This window comes from Marmota monax, unplaced genomic scaffold, assembly GCF_021218885.2.
Source record: "Marmota monax isolate L192 unplaced genomic scaffold, Marmota_monax_Labrador192_F-V1.1 WCK01_AAM20220418_F8-fsc00264, whole genome shotgun sequence".
In the NCBI taxonomy this organism is placed as follows: domain Eukaryota; kingdom Metazoa; phylum Chordata; class Mammalia; order Rodentia; family Sciuridae; genus Marmota; species Marmota monax.
Window position 1 is genome coordinate 451,257 of NW_026693143.1, and position 17,252 is coordinate 468,508.

Genomic DNA, 17,252 nt, shown 5'->3' on the forward strand with positions numbered 1-17,252 from the left:
ATAGTGTGGCAAGTGGTAAAAAATAATGTTGAAAATTTAAAACAAAGAAATTTGAAAATAAAATAAATTGAAAAATGAAAAAAAAAATGTATTATGGGACAGATTATCAAGTGAAGATAGTTCATAACAAGTGGCCAAATTTCATGATCGTTAAATTTCAATCAGAGGCTTGGAATTTAATTAATGTTTCCATTTGTGTCCTGTTATAGGGAGAAGCATTGTAATCAAACTTACACAAGGGGCTGGGGTTGTGGCTCAGCGGTAGAGCACTCGCCTAGCCCATGCGAGGCACTGGGTTCGATCCTCAGCACCACATATAAATAAATAAATAAAGATATTGTGTCCAACTAAAAAATAAATATTTAAAAAAAAACTTACACAAATAATTATATTGCCATGAAAATAAGAATCTCACTAATAGTTTCCAAATCCTAGAGGGATAAGACACAGAGAAAAAATAATTATTTTATCTTGTTCCCAGAGGTATGCTTTACCAAATTGTTGCATCCTGCTTTCTCATGTCTAATCAGTCATTAAATCCTTTAATTCTCCCACGTTAAAATTTCTCCATTCCTATGCCACAGCCTTAGGTTAAAACCCTCATCCTCTCTTGTTGGCATTACTACAATGTATCTGAGCTTCCTACTTCTAGACCTGTCTTCATCCTGATACTTCTGGAGTCACTAAAGTGGGTTTGGGCATAATCCCAAGAGACATAATCGTGAACACCATAATCCCAAATGTTGAAAATCATGAAAGATCTAAAATCCTAAAAGATCTAGATAACGTAAGAGGAAGAAAAAAGAAATGTTTTTCTTAAGTCTGTTAAAGAATCAGAACTGTGTCAAACAAAAGATCATGAAAATTAATTTTAGTTCAGCAGTCCATTCATCCCATGTTATTAATTCTTGTTGTGCTTGATGTTGAGTTAGCAGTTATATGAAACAACCAGTTTCTTCATTAGCATTCTGGAAATTCTTGCCTAGTACAATGATAAGATCTTGAAGTTAGAAACTTTTCAGATTCCTTTCATTGAATCTACTGAATAATCCATGAAGACAAAAAACTTTAGGATTATAATTGCATACAACAGCTTTCAGGACATCAAAATGGTCCGTGAATGATAAAGCTTAAAAAGGCCATTAAAAAATCTTAAAATTTTGATGAGTGTTTATTATTGAAGCCAGATTTAAAGATGGGTAGTTAGTGTAGTTAGGTAAATGGGTCTAATAACCAGTAAAATCGAAAATGAAGGCCATGTTGAGAATGGAGTCCCAGAAAAGCAGAACAACACTTGCAATGTTAATGTTCCCAAGCCCCAGAGCCCATCCCAAAGAAATGTTAATGAAACAACTCCCAACAAACATGGCAGATGCTAATCCAAAAATCCTTCCTGCCCAGATTACTCCTTTGGCCCACGTGTGCCCCACCCTTTGGGCCTTCCCACCTATATTCCATCACTGAAAAATAACAGAACAAAGGACAGGAATGGGACAGAAATGCGGAAAAGCTGAAAGAAGACCTTAGCTATAAAAGACGGGAGACATCACCCTTCCACAGATTCCACCTCTTGAGTCCCCTTCTTCCTCTGGGGAGAAGTCTTTTCTGCTGACCTTTAATAAAGCTTCTACTTTCCACTCTAAAGTTGCCTTGGTGTGCTTCTCTGGTGTTATACTTCAACATTGGGGAAGCAAGGACTCTTCACCGTTAAACAGCGGTAACAGATTGGAGTTCCCCATCGAGATCTACACCGAGGTAAGCGCCTCTCCACACACCCAACGTCTGTCTGAGGTGCATCTTTCTCTCTCTTTCTTTCTGGAGGGTGATGTGGGCACCCGACAGCTATTTAGACACAATTAGTGCAGCCGCCACTCTTCAAGACTGAGGTGAGAGGTTTCCCAGCCTAGGCAGCTCTGAATCACCTGTTCAATTCAGAGCAGGCATGTTGGGTTCTGCCAAAGCCGCTTCCCACTTTTCTGTCTGGGCCCAGAGAGCAATTGGCGTGAGTACACAGTATCCCTAATCCCGATCTACCTCAGATGCGTGGAGGTGGAGGAAGGAGTTTGGAACAACTGTGGAATTCCGGTCTGGGCTACACTCAGACCTATTCCTAAGATTCCTTTCTCTTGAGCCCCCTCCCGACAGCCCTAAGGGGTATCTAGGGTGATCGGTAGATGAATGGCACTGAGGGAAATCCCCAATCACATTTGCCTCCATGTGGGCTACACAACACTCCCAACCCTGCATCCATTCCCTCCTGGATGCTCCCCTTCCTTCGTAGGTCAGAAATGTTAGCAATTCAGATTGTAGGACTGAGAGAAAGACATGGGATGATTAGTAAAAGCTGCCTATTGGGGTTTTTAGCCCCCGTTCCCTCCTGACCTGCGGGAGAGATTGGGGGAGCAAGCCCCTACCAGGACGAACCAAGAAAGGAAAGGGTCAAGGGTCGACTGACCTCTGACCAGAGGACAATCAGACACGTCAGGGAGACCAGTCAAAGCTGTGTGAGAAAACACACACAGCTAATATAATTTACAGGAGCCAATCAGGATAAAGGTCAACAGGGTGGAGAGAGTTCATGTGTACACCCATCCTACAGGCCGTAATGGGTGACATGAGCTATCCACGAGGGCAGAAGGGTTCTGAGCCTATCCTAGAGGTCATCTGATTTTTCATCACAACCCAGGCAACACCTTCTGGCTGATCCCTAGGCGGCTATCTTAGCCACATATGGTCCCAGGACCTGGAAGCGGGTAGCAAGTTAGGTTTCCTCTTTTCTGATGCAATATGCACCAATGTTAAATCATGCTCTACAGCTTCCCAGGTTCCCTAATGTGCATAGGTAACTTTTACTAGTCTGTTTTACCGCTCAGATGTTTAAAATGTGCTGTGTTCTATTTAAGCTGCAAGAGGGAGGCATTTTTAGAATCAACTCTTCTGGTAGTCTCTCCAATAGAAAGCGCTATCTCACAACCAGGAGGTATCCCTTACCCTCAGGAGGTTCCTTTAGTCTACAGAGCAAAGTCAACAAGAAGAGCGCACGATTCTCTTTTATTGTGGGTTCTTAGTGGCAGGGAGGAAAGCAGTAATGCCCTTAAGTCTGAATCCTCCCAGGGTCTTTGGCACAGGGCAAACTGAGACCCTAGCACTTTGCCAAAGGGGACCAGAAACACTTGGCAAAGCAAGGTGAGAGACGGGTTTTCTGGACCTTTTAGGAAACTCAAGCTTAGGGAGACGTCCCTAATGAGAACAGTTTTCTCCAGCGCGGGCGCCTGAGTCCTGTTTTTTTCTCTTCTCACTCAGATGGGAGCTTCTCTCTCCAATATGCCAGGTGCACCACTAACCTGCATATTGAAAAATTGGGATAGATTTGACCCTCAGACGCTCAAGAAAAAGCATCTCATTTTCTTCTACGCCAGGCCTGGCCTCAATACAAACTCCCTGACAGAGAAACCTGGCCACCAGAGGGAAGTATCAATTTTAATATAATTTTATAGCTTGATAAATTTTGAAAAAAAGAAGGGAAATGGTGTGAGGTGCCATATGTTCAGGTTTTCTTTGCCCTAAATTATGCCAACAATGTAAAGTAGACTTAGCTATGATATCTGCCATGAAGAGAGAAAATCTTGGGGACTCACATACTGAGGAGAAAGAATCAGGAGGACCCACAAAATCTCCATCTGCTGTTGGTGTGCAACAGCAGCCCTCCTGTCCTCCATATCCTGGCCTCTCTGCATTTGCCCCAATAGACAGATCAAATATATTACCTCTCCAGGAGATGCCAGGAGGAGAATTTGGATCAATCAAAATTCATACCCCCTTCTCCCTTCAAGACCTAAGGGAGATAAAAACAGACTTGGGGAGATTTTCAGAGGACCCAGATAAAGGTATTTGACTTCACCTGGAAAGATATTATGCTATTACTCAACCAGTCTTTGAATTTTAATGAGAAGGAAGCAGCCCTAAGAGCAGCTGAGGAATTTGGGGATGATCTACACCTTGCTCTTTCCCCAGCAGAACAGACTAGGAGGAAACCCAATTACCCATCTGGAGCACAGGAAGTTCCCAGAAATGATCCTGAGTGGGACCCTGCCGCATCCGGCTAACGGAGCCCAGTCCGGCGAGGGACGGCGGGGTTAAAAAATACACAGGACACCAAGGTTCTTCATCCAGGAGGGAGCATGTGCGCGCTTTATTGCCAAATTTGTTCCTCTTATATATCTTTTTAACAGCTGCGGGAAATCACTCAAAAGTGAGGAGGGAAGAGTAATAACTGCGTCCTTGGGTTACTGTCACATCACCTTCCCCTATCGGGAGGCTCGAACAGGTCAAGATGTTCCCGAGAGACACATATGCTCGAGGCAGATAAACAGGGAACCGCAAGCCCGCATCACGGCCTTGTGAGCTGGCCACATTGACATGCATAACAAAGAACTGGGGGTTGAGTCCCCAGGGGCCAGGGCGGGCCTGCTACCAGCAGGTGTCTAAGGATGGGCAAGATGCTTGGAAAATTAGCCATTTCCAAGTGTTGATCCTTGAGGTCCTCAGGACAATCAAGCAAGAGCCCATAAACTATTCTAAGTTTTCAAAAATTATTCAGGGACCCCAAGAAAGCCCTGCTATTTTCATGGAGAAACTCAGAGAGGCAATGAGAAAACACACCACCATGGATCCTGAATCCACAGAGGGCCAATTACTTTTTTTAAAAAAATTATTTCTTTCTTTATTTATTTTTAGTCATACATGACAGCAGAATGAATTTTGACATATAATACACACATGGAATGTACATACATCAATCATATTGTCAATTCTATTCTGCTGTCCTTCCTATCCTCCTTACCCCTCCCCTCCTCTCCCATCCTTTCTCTCTATCCAATCTAATGTGACACACTTTTCTTTCTTTTTCTCATTACAACATCATATATGTATTCTGTATAATAATGAGGTTCTCCTTCCATCTTCCATGCAACTCCCCTTCTCCCTCTTTTTCCCTCCCACCTCTCTTCCCTATTTAGTGGGGAAGTCTTTAGTGGTAGTCTTCTTCTCATGCTCTTCTTCCCTATCCCATTTTGAGTCACCCCCCTCATATCAGAGAAGACATTTGGCATTTGTTTTTTAGGGATTGGTTAACTTCACTTAGCATAATCTGCTCTAATGCCATCCATTTGCCTGCAAATGCCATGATCTTATTATTTTTTAGTGCTGAGTAATATTCCATTGTGTATAAATGCCACATTTTTAATCCATTCATCTATTGAAGGGCATCTAGGTTGGTTCCACATTCTAGCTATTGTGAATTGTGCTGCTATAAACATTGATGTGGCTGTGTCCCTGTAGTATGCTCTTTTTAGGTCTTTTGGGTATAGTCCAAGAAGGGTAATAGCTGGGTCAAAAGGTGGTTCCATTCCCAGCTTTCCAAGGAATCCCCATACTGCTTTCCAAATTGGCTGCACCAATTTGCAGTCCCACCAGCAATGTATGAGTGTAACTTCCCCCCCCCCATCCTCGCCAGCACTTATTGTTGTTTGACTTCATAATGGCTGCCAATCTTATTGGAGTGAGATGGTATCTTAGAGTAGTTTTAATTTGCATTTCTCTGATTGCTAGAGATGGTGAGCATTTTTGCATGTATTTTTTGATTGATTGTATATCCTCTTCTGAGAATTTTCTGTTCAAGTCCTTGGCCAATTTGTTGATTGGGTTATTTGCTTTTTTGTTGTTTAACTTTTTGAGTTCTTTGTATACTCTAGAGATTAGAGCTCTATCTGATGTTTGAGGGGTAAAAATTTGTTCCCAGGATGTAGGCTCCCTATTCACTTCACATATTATTTATCTTGCTGAGAAAAAACTTTTTAGTTTGAATTCATCCCATTTGTTAATTCTTGGTTTTAACTCTTGTGCTATAGGTGTCTTATTAAGAAATTTGAGGCCTGCCCCCACGTGATGAAAGAGGGCCAATTACTTTTAAAGGACAAATTTATCACTCAGTCAGCCCCAGACATTGAGAGGAAGTTACAAAAATTGGCATATGGCCCTAATCAATCTTTAGATAACATTCTCTGACTTGCTACCTCTGTTTTTTATAATAGAGATCAAGAGGAAAAGAAGGAAAAAGAACTCAGAGACAGAAAAAGAACTGAAGCACTAGTATTTGCTCTTAGAGGAGTAAGCTCCCAGGGTGAAGGAGGAAGATGAAATGCTCCTCAATCCACAAAAGGGACTTGTTTCCATTGCAGAGAGGAAGGACATTTCAAATGGGATTGCCCAAGAGCCAAGTGACCACCTCAAAATCCCTGCCCTAAATGTCGAGACAATCACTAAAAGAGTGACTGTCCTCAGAGGCATAGGTCCTTGAAGCAAGACTCTTCCACACAGGCCTGACGGGCCTAGGCTCAACTCTGGCTCCTGTATCACCACACATGAGCCCTGGATATGCCTCTCTGTTGGGAGCAGAGAGGTCAACTTCCTCTTAGATACTGATGCCAGTTATGCTGTGCTCACCTTTTACCCGGGACCTCTTTCTTCTAATACTATAACCGTACAAGGAGTGCCTGGACAGCTGATCACCAGAAAGTTTACTCCTCCCCTGAGTTATGAGTGGGATGGGGTGATGTTTTCTTGTGCATTTCTGATAGTCCCAGAATGTCCTACCCCTTTATTGGGAAGGGACTTACTTTCAAAATTTCAGATGTCCATTACAATGAATTTAGGACCAAGATGGCCATTATTTATTAGAATGTAATATAAACCCTGAAGTATGGGCTACTGAAGGCAAAATTGGACGAGCAAAAAAAGTGCAGTTCCAATCAAAATAGTCTTAAAAGACCCTTCTGTCATTCCACATCAGAGACAATATTCCCTATGTCCAGAGGCAAAAAAAAGGGCTTATTGAAGATCATTCAGAACCTCAAAAGACAGAAACTTTTAGTGCCCTGCAACAGCCCAAGTAACACACCCATTTTGGGAATTCAAAAACCCAATGGGGAATGGTGACTAGTTCAGGACCTGAGAATAATTAATGATGTAGTTGTTCCACTCCACCCTATGGTTCCTAATCCATACACTCTGTTATCTGAGATTCCAGCAGCCACTGCTTGGTTCACAGTGTTAGATTTAAAGGATGCCTTTTTCTGTATATCCTTAGACACCTGCTGGTAGCAGGCCCGCCCTGGCCCCTGGGGACTCAACCCCCAGTTCTTTGTTATGCATGTCAATGTGGCCAGCTCACAAGGCCGTGATGCGGGCTTGCGTGATGCGGGCTTGCGGTTCCCTGTTTATCTGCCTCGAGCATATGTGTCTCTCGGGAACATCTTGACCTGTTCAAGCCTCCCGATAGGGGAAGGTGACGTGACAGTAACCCAAGGACGCAGTTATTACTCTTCCCTCCTCACTTTTGAGTGATTTCCCGCAGCTGTTAAAAAGATATATAAGAGGAACAAATTTGGCAATAAAGCGCGCACATGCTCCCTCCTGGATGAAGAATCTTGGTGTCCTGTGTATTTTTAACCCCGCCGTCCCTCGCCAGACTGGGCTCCATTAGCCGGACACGGCATCTGGAAGTTCGCACCGAGATCGGGAAAGTAGGGGTAAGCTGACGGGGCTCACCTTCTAAAGGTAGAAGGGGGAGGATTGGTTTAAAGATAATTTAAAGAGACATGGGTAACTCAACAGCGAAGGTTCGTCTGGCCAACGAATTAAAAGAGCTGTTAAATACACAAGGAACAGGAATAAAAACTAAGACTGCAACCGAATTCGTTGAAGTTATCGCCCAGGCTTGTCCTTGGTTTCTGACAGGAGGTTTTCTCAATAACAATGATTGGGATTTAGTTTTGCAACAGCTTCGCAGGGCTATGTTATCTGGAGGGGATTTCTTATTGTGGAAAAGTGAATATCATGAAAGGTGCCGCGATCTGGCTCAGATTAACCTGAATGCGGGCCATCAACGGCGAAATGCTGAAATGTTAACAGGAACTGGGCAGTATGCCACCATAGGCCAACAAATTAGTTATGACCCAGGTGTTTATGCTCAAATAGCCTCAGCTGCGGTCCATGCCTTGAAAGCCCTGCCCGTTTCTAAGACTGAAGCAAAAATTTCCAAGATCTCTCAAGGGCCCTCTGAACCTTATTCAGACTTTGTAGCCCACCTAATGCAGGCGGCTGGAAAAATATTCCCTAATCTGGAACAGGCTATGCTACTTATTAGACAACTGGCATATGAAAACGCTAACACTTACTGCCAAAATGCTATTAAGTCCTCCCGGGCCAAAAGTATAGATGACATGATTCAAGCATGCAAAGATATAGATGGGCCTCATATTACTGGTCAGGTTTTGGCTGCTGCCCTTAAGACTGGAATGCAAAAATCTGATAACAGGGGAACCCGCTCTAAGGGGTGTTTTAAGTGTGGGAAAGTGGGACATATAAGGAGAAACTGCCCGGAAAGGAGCGAGGGTGCTGGCAGAGGGATGCTTGGAATTTGTCCTCGATGTCATAAAGGAAATCATTGGAGTAGTGAGTGCAGGTCAAAATTTGACATCCAGGGTAACCCAATACCATCGGGAAATGGGAGCAGGGGCCCGCCCCGGGCCCCGGAAGCCAAAGTGTACGGGGCAGTGCAGGGACGAAATAGTGCCCCGGGGAGTGGGCGTCTCCGCTGCCTCCCCCTGACCAACCCCTTTCTATCTGGGAACTCCCCAGGGGAACACCGGGAAGTGCAGGATTGGACCTCAGTTCCACCTCCCGAGCAGTACTGACTCCGCAGATGGGTCCCCAGACCCTGCCGACTGGAGCCTTTGGCCCTTTGCTGGAGGGAATTGTGGGACTGATACTGGGAAGAGGCAGCACTCTGCATAAAGGGCTCAGAATTCTTACAGGTGTGGTTGATGGTGATTACCACGGGGAGTTAAAAATTGTTGCCGAGGATACCCAAGGGATCGTTATTATTCCTCCCGGAGAACGCATAGCACAATTATTGCTGCTGTTGGCGGCGTCCCTACCCAGCCGCGCCCTACAGGCAGCCCGGGGTAATGGCAGTTTTGGTTCCACTGGCACCCCTCAGACCTTTTGGGTAGCACACTTGGACTCCCGACCACAGTTAACCATTAAAATACAGGATAAAGTCTTCAAGGGGATATTAGATTCAGGAGCTGATGTCTCTGTTATCTCTAAGAAACAATGGCCATCTGCTTGGCCTCTCCAAGATCCCTCAGCTGTATTACAGGGGATTGGGCAGACAAGACCAGAAAAAAGTGCCTCCTTTCTAAAATGGAGAGATGAGGAAGGACACAGTGGTTATTTTCAGCCTTATGTAGTGGCTGGACTCCCCACAAACCTTTGGGGAAGGGACCTACTTCAACAAATGGGAGCTATCCTCACCACTCAGACCCTAAAAGGGAGTAATAAATTTGTTAATGACATGATGTTAGATATGGGATGGCTTCCCGGAAAAGGACTGGGGAAAAGACATGAGGCAAGGGCAATGCCTGTGGACCCTACTGAAGAAATTACCAGAAGTGGAGGAGATCAGAGGGAGCTAGGAAATTTATCCTAGGGGCCACTGAAATGCGGCCACGTCCTCTATCTATTACTTGGTTATCAGATGACCCTGTGTGGATAGAACAGTGGCCCCTAACTAAGGACAAATTGCAGGCCGCGACCCTTCTGGTTCAGGAACAGCTTAGGGTGGGGCATATAGTGCCTTCCACTTCCCCCTGGAACACTCCTATTTTTGTCATAAGAAAGGGGTCTGGAAAATGGAGGCTTCTCCAAGACCTGCAGGCTATTAATAATACCATGCAGCCCATGGGACCTTTACAGCCAGGACTACCCTTCCCCACGGCTATCCCTAAAGATTGGCATCTTATTATTTTGGACCTAAAAGATTGCTTCTTTTCTATTCCCCTGGCCCCCCAGGATTGTAAACGTTTTGCTTTCTCTTTACCTTCAATAAATTTTAGGGAACCCTATCAGTGGTTTGAATGGACTGTCTTACCTCAAGGAATGGCCAATAGCCCTACTATGTGTCAGTACTTTATAGCAAAAATTCTGCAACCCTTTAGGCAACAATTCCCAAACTTTTACCTCGTCCATTATATGGATGATATATTGTTGGCAGGCCCTGATAGGAAAGCACTTTTCCGGTCTTATGAAGTCCTCCAGTCCCTGTTAAAGGGGGCCGGACTGATTATAGCCCCAGAGAAGGTGCAGATTCAGTATCCTTATAACTATCTAGGATATACTATTAACAAGGTAGGGATCACTCTGTCGCGACCCCTCGCCGGCAAGGGAAAACACGACACAGGATACTTCTTTCAGCAGTTTATTCAGGCCTTGTTTCATGTATCATCTTCTAGTGACCCCCCCGCCGAGCACCCAAGCACAGCCTAATAAAGCCTCCCGCATACCAATCCCAAGCTGCCACGTGGATCTTTCTCATAGGGTGGTAAGGGATTGCGTGCCAACTCTCCAAAAAAGGAGTTGTTTATCACAGGCCACAGTGGAAGCCGGCGCCATCTTCTAATGGTGGCCACGGTCTATAAGAATGGCTTACCACAGTTCCCCCTTCTATTTTATAAAACAATGCAGGCGAAAGTAGAGGTCCTATCCCACTGTGCAGAAGTGGCTGCAGTGTATGGTTCAGTCCTAAGGAGGGCCCTTCCCTAGACCTGGTCCCATATCAGCCGACGCCTTTTTTCGTAGGGCGGGGCGTGGACATCAAACCCGCATGCAATAGGACATGCTTTCATTGAGGTCCGTTGAGGGATCACTCAAGTGCAGTGCCTTGCCTCGCATCCTGCATCGTGATGACGGTGAAAAAGAAAGGGGATTTTACAAGTAGCCGGTCAGTGACTATGAGGTTGGAAGTGGCAACACCATCCCTCAGCCCCTGAGAAAACGAAGGGTCCAAAGCATAAAGTGCAGCACCAGCATGGAAGCCCACCTGCGTGCAATGGCAACAAGGCCTGCAGAGTGCATGGGCCTTCCATAACTGGGAAGGCAAGAAGAGGAGGGCATGCCAATCCCAGTGCAATGTCAAAGATAACTTGGGGTGCAATGGCCAAGACCCAGGAAATTATTGCTTAAGTTGAGCAAGCCAAACTTGTGGAGAGATACCATTCTCTAGGGCTGCAAAAGCCTGGATGATCATAGCCTTTTCTTGGCTATGACAAGCTCTTAGGCGACAGAAAAGCCACAGACAAAGGACAACCCCAAAACAACACATCGCTCCAAAAATGCCTACTCCCACCCATTCCTTAAAGAAAGAAAAGGCAGAAGACAGCCAATTTGTAAATTGGCCCAATGTCACAGGGTCCACACGAGTGTTGTTCAACATGGCAATTTGTGTCAGTTGGGTCTGGATCAACTTCTCTGCTTCCATGGACCAGTTTCCGGCCAGGTACTGTCCAATAATTTGAGAGGTATTCCTGGAATCATTAAATCTGAGAGATGTTATACATAGATGTGCACGATGATCAACACAACCCAAATGTACTAGGTCTGACAATTCCTCAACTTGAGCTTGAAGCAGATCTATCCTTTGATTAACGGCCAAAATTCCTGATAGAATGTGTTGATTAATTCTACTTTGAGATTCAAGTATGGTGGATGTTTGTTGAATAACCTGATTAATAGTGGCAGCAGTTTGAACCTGGCTGGCCATGGCTACTCCAGCTGTAACTGCTGCAGCAGCAGACACTGCTACAGCTGTCACTATAGCTGCCGTAATTCCAAAATCTCTACGGGCTCTAATCAGTTCAACAATAGGAAATGACTCTGGATCCGCAGTAACTGGGATCGGGACAAAAGTTGGAATTTTCATAACCACTGCCATAGTCCAGGAGCCATTCCAACACTCAGACAAGTAACAGGTAGTATTAGAACAATTAAGCATCCCCTGTGATGTAACATTAGCCAAAAGGAACAGAAACGGAGATTGGAGACAGACTGCTGCAGAGGGTAACGTTGTATTACCTAATAGTGCATTGTGTGAAATATTTTTGAGTCTCCTACCCCACCCCGAGTCTTGAGTACTGCCAGAAACATTAAACAGCCAACTTTGGACTCCTCATAATTGAGCCAAAGCGGAGATGTCGGCTGTGGCCCCCTTTTCATTGGAAATCAACCATTGAAACCAGGACCAACCTGTTCCTACAGAGGAAGCATTGCTGGAATAATTATACAAATATCTTTTGAGAGAGGGGGAAAGGGAAAAACCTTTGGCGACCTGATGTTTCTCCCAAGAGTGATCTTGACAAGGTGTAAATATAGGAGGGAAGCCATACTCAGGGGTACAATAAGGAGAAGCCTTAAAATGAGTGGCATTAGAGGCCTCATTAGAAGGAGACAACGGAATTAACACCTGGGAAGTAATGGCCAAAGTGGTTATATTTAACTCAGATGTATTTGTCGGGACTCTTCTTGTCAGGCATTCTGGAACCCACACTGGCTCCGTCCGGTCCCGGCCCCTGGCGGTGCTCCGCTTTCTCCGCAGCGTGAGCCCGCTCCGCAGCAGTGCAGTCAGGTCCTTTAGCCGTGGCCGCAGCGACGCCGGCGGCTGCTCGCGCTCCGGCTCGCGGGCGCTGGGACTGCGGCGCAGAGCGCTGTCCACCGCCGCCACCGCCGCGGCCAGGGCCGGGTTCTCGCACGGCGGCTGCATCTTGACTGAGCCCACCGCCATCCTCATGCCCAGACTGCGGCCGCGGCCCCGGCAGCTTCTCTCAAAAACATCTGCAAAGTGCTCTGCTTTACCTTAAGTCCTTTTGAACGTAGCAACCCATCTAGGGCCAACAAAATTGGGCTTGAAGAGGTAGCGCCCATAATGTTTTTAGAGCTATAAAGAAAGTGAAAGTACAAAAATTCCCGCTCTCTTCCTTTTACAGGGGAGCGTTCCGTTCTATGAATTCCCCGCTCTCTTCCTTTTACAGGGGAGCGTCCTTTTTCCCGCTCTCTCTCTATTTACAGAGAGAGCACACCGCTATTTGCTTGCGGATTCCCACTTTACCTGGGAACTTACCGGTGCACCACCCTGACTGCTGAAAGGTCTGGATCCTGGGTTCGAGGAATATAATTCCCCGAGCGGGCCACCAATTGTTGCGACCCCTTGCTGGCAAGGGAAAACACGACACAGGATTCTTCTTTCAGCAGTTTATTCAGGCCTTGTTTCATGTATCATCTTCTAGTGACCCCCCCGCCGAGCGCCCAAGCACAGCCTAATAAAGCCTCCCGCATACCAATCCCAAGCTGCCACGTGGATCTTTCTCATAGGGTGGTAAGGGATTGCGCACCAACTCTCCAAAAAAGGAGTTGTTTATCACAGGCCACAGTGGAAGCCGGCGCCATCTTCTAATGGCGGCCACGGTCAATAAGAATGGCTTACCACATCACTCCCCAGAGGCCTCAATTTCAGGTGAACCAGCTCAAAACCCTGCAGCAATGGCAGACATTTCTGGGGGAAATCCAATGGCTGTGGCCTTCTCTCCATGTCCCTACTGGTGAACTTAAACCCCTGTATGACCTTTTGAGAGGAGACCCCTCACCCACCTCCCCGTGAAAACCTACTCCAGAAGCCTTGAAGGCGCTTAGATTGATAGAGACAGCCTTACAAGAGATGCAGGTGATGCAGGTGGACTACTCCCAGTCCTTGTTATTCATTGTTCTGCCATCAAAACTCACCCCTACTGGAGTCTTTTGGCAGACTGGTCCTATTTATTGGGTTCACTTACCTGCATCCCCCTCCCGGGTCTTGATACCTTTCCATGATCTGGTAATACAATTAGTTTGGAAAGCAAAATATCTAGGAGATGCCTTGTTTGGGAAAACCTTTGATGTTCTCATATTACCATATAATCAAGACATTCTTTCTAAATTAAGACAGGAACATGATCTCTGGTGTCTTTTCTTCTGTAGTTTCATGGGACAGGTTGACAATCACTACCCTAAAAGCAGGCTCCTTGAAAGTCTAAAGACATGTCCAATAATTTTACCAAAGATCCTAAAAAAGGATCCTCTCCCGGGGGCACAAACCGTCTTCACTGACGGGGCCAAAAATGGGTTTGCTGTCGTTTCAGATGGGACCCAAGTCATCTGCAAGAGAGTGGCCGATTGTTCGGCCCAAAAAGCAGAGATTGCAGCCTTAATATTGGCCTTACAGACCTATAGCTCGGTGCCCCTTAATGTTTTCACAGACAGTCTCTATATCGCCAGGCTCGCCTCCGCGATTGAGACGGCACCTTATATTGGAAAACAATCCACTATCATGGATCAACTACAAACAGTGCAGCTTCTTATATGGGCTAGGGCAGACCCCCTCTTCATAGGTCACATTAGAAGTCATTCCGGACTTCCAGGTCCTCTGGCGGTGGGCATCACCATGGCAGACGCTGCCACACATGCCACTAATTTTATATATACAATAACTAAGTATGATAAGGCCCTACAACTTCATAATAAATTTCACCTAAACGCACAAACTTTGCGCTTCCGCTCAGGATGTTCCTGGGATCAAGCTTTAAAAATTGTCTCCCTATGTCCTACTTGTGCACCTTTTATCCATTCCCCTTCTCTCGGAGTCAACCCAAGGGGCCTTCAGCCAAACGACATCTGGCAAACTGATGTAACTCATATTCCTAGTTTTGGAAAACTGTCTTTTGTGCATGTCAGTATAGACACGTTCTCTGGTTTTATCTCCGCTACTTTACATTCAGGAGAAAAGGCTAAGGACATGATACAGCACTATGTTAAAACCTTTTCCTTTATGGGAACCCCTCGATGTATAAAAACAGATAATGGCCCAGCTTATATTAGTCAAACCTTCCAAAAATTTTGCTCACAGTGGGATATTATACACAAAACAGGAATCCCATATAACCCCCAAGGACAGGCCATTGTTGAACGGGCCCATCAACATCTTAAAACCTATTTGCAAAAAACAAAAGAGGGGGAAATATACCAGAATTGTCAGGGACCACAAGCACTCCTAAGCATAACTCTATTCACTTTAAATTTTTTGCTCACTGACGCCAAAGGCCGTACAGCGGCGCAGCGTCACTTTTCCCCTCCCACCATACAAAAAGCACAGATAAGATGGAAGGATCTGGCTACAGGGAAGTGGCAACCCCCTGCTCCACTCTTGGCTAGAGTGAGAGGAGCTATATGTGTCTTCCCTCCAAGGACGGAAAAACCCATTTTGTTCCCGGAATGCTGCACGAGACCGGTAGACGCAGACTCGGGAAGGAGCAATGACCCTGGGACTTCAGGGGGAAATTGACTCCTATCTTCAGTTGGCTGGGTGCCAGGGTCAAGTCGGTAAGACCTCCTGTTGGCCCACTGAAGCCCCCACAGGGATCTCTGATGGGGGGGGGCGGCCCACGGATTCTGTTAAACATCTTCAAATCATCAGGCTTTTGAAACCACAGGTCCCTGACCTCATATACCACCCCTTGGTGCTGCCTAAGTCTCAGCTCCCAGATCTGGATGCCAACACGTGGGATATCTTAAAAACCACCCTTTTCTTACTTAACAACTCTGATCCTACACTTGCTGGTGATTTCTGGCTCTGCATGACTGCAGGTGCAGTCATGCCATTGGCGGTCCCCATTAATTATACCATTGATGATGACAACACATGTCAATCTGGGCTACACTTTAAGGTGCAGCCTCTAGGTGGTTTTATGTCTTGCCTTCTGGGCATGATGCAAAATAATACCTATGATGTTGATGTTGGAGTCTCTTCCTTTGGAAACTGCTCATTAGTAAAGAATTATTCTTCACCTACTCCGCCCATTTGTCCCCCTAATGGTACAGTTTTTATGTGTGGTGGAAATTTAGCTTTTCCCAGGCTCCCTACAAATTGGACAGGTGTCTGTGTTCTCACCCTGCTCCTCCCTGACATAACCATTGTCCCTGGGGATGAGCCCCTGCCCATCCCCAGCCTAGACACTCTAGTGAGAAGACACAGGCGAGGTATACAGGCTCTACCGTTACTCACCACACTGGGGATAATGGCTGCTGTGGGCACAGGCACAGCTGGACTAGGTACAGCGATACATTCTTATCGCTGTCTATCTCAGCAGCTTATAGATGATGTGCAGACCCTATCTGGCACTATTAGGGACCTACAAGACCAAATTGACTCTTTGGCAGAAGTGGTCCTCCAAAATAGGCGAGGCCTAGACTTACTGACTGCCAATCAGGGGGGAATCTGTTTAGCCCTAGGAGAAAGGTGCTGCTTCTATGCCAATAAATCAGGCATAGTTCGCACTAAAATCAAGGAGCTTCAAGAAGACCTAGAGAAAAGGAGAAAAGAATTATTCGAGAACCCTCTTTGGACTGGGATGAATGGGTTCCTGCCCTACTTTCTTCCCCTCCTGGGGCCCTTACTGGGTCTTCTTTTGATTGCAACCTTGGGACCTTGTGTTGCAAATAGGATAACTCAATTCATTAAGGACCAGATTAACATTTTAACCTCCAAGCCAATACAGGTTCACTACCAACGCCTGGAGATGGACAACTCCGCCCACGAGGTGTACTTACTACCCATCCAGAGATGAGATGTAACTGGACAGGAGCCAATACCTGAGCCCTCCTATGTATGCCTGCTTTTGCCCAGGTCCCTAATTACCCGGCCGACTTGGTGCCGTCATCCCAGACCCTTACGTTCAGAAAGCTCCCTGGTCATAGCTATCCCACCAGCAAAGATGATGACTGGGATCCGCAGTTGTGTCCTGCTGGCCATGACATCCTAACTGAAAAGTGTCCATTTACGTAGGACAAGAGCTGATCTTGTAGTACCCAGTGACGGGCAACTTCCACGCTTGCACTGCAACCTAAGCCAGGGGAATGGGGCCTCCCCAGAGACAGGTAAGCAGTGCAGGGGTGGTGGATGACCTAAGACAGGGGCTACTTGATTCCCATTGTCATGCAAAAAACAAAAAAGGGGGACTTGCTGGTAGCAGGCCCGCCCTGGCCCCTGGGGACTCAACCCCCAGTTCTTTGTTATGCATGTCAATGTGGCCAGCTCACAAGGCCGTGACACGGGCTTGCATTTCCCTGTTTATCTGCCTTGAGCATATGTGTCTTGACCTGTTCAAGCCTCCTGATAGGGGATGGTGACATGACGGTAACCCAAGGACGCAGTTATTACTCTTCCCTCCTCACTTTTGAGTGATTTCCCGCAGCTGTTAAAAAGATATATAAGGGGAACAAATTTGGCAATAAAGCGCGCACATGCTCCCTCCTGGATGAAGAACCTT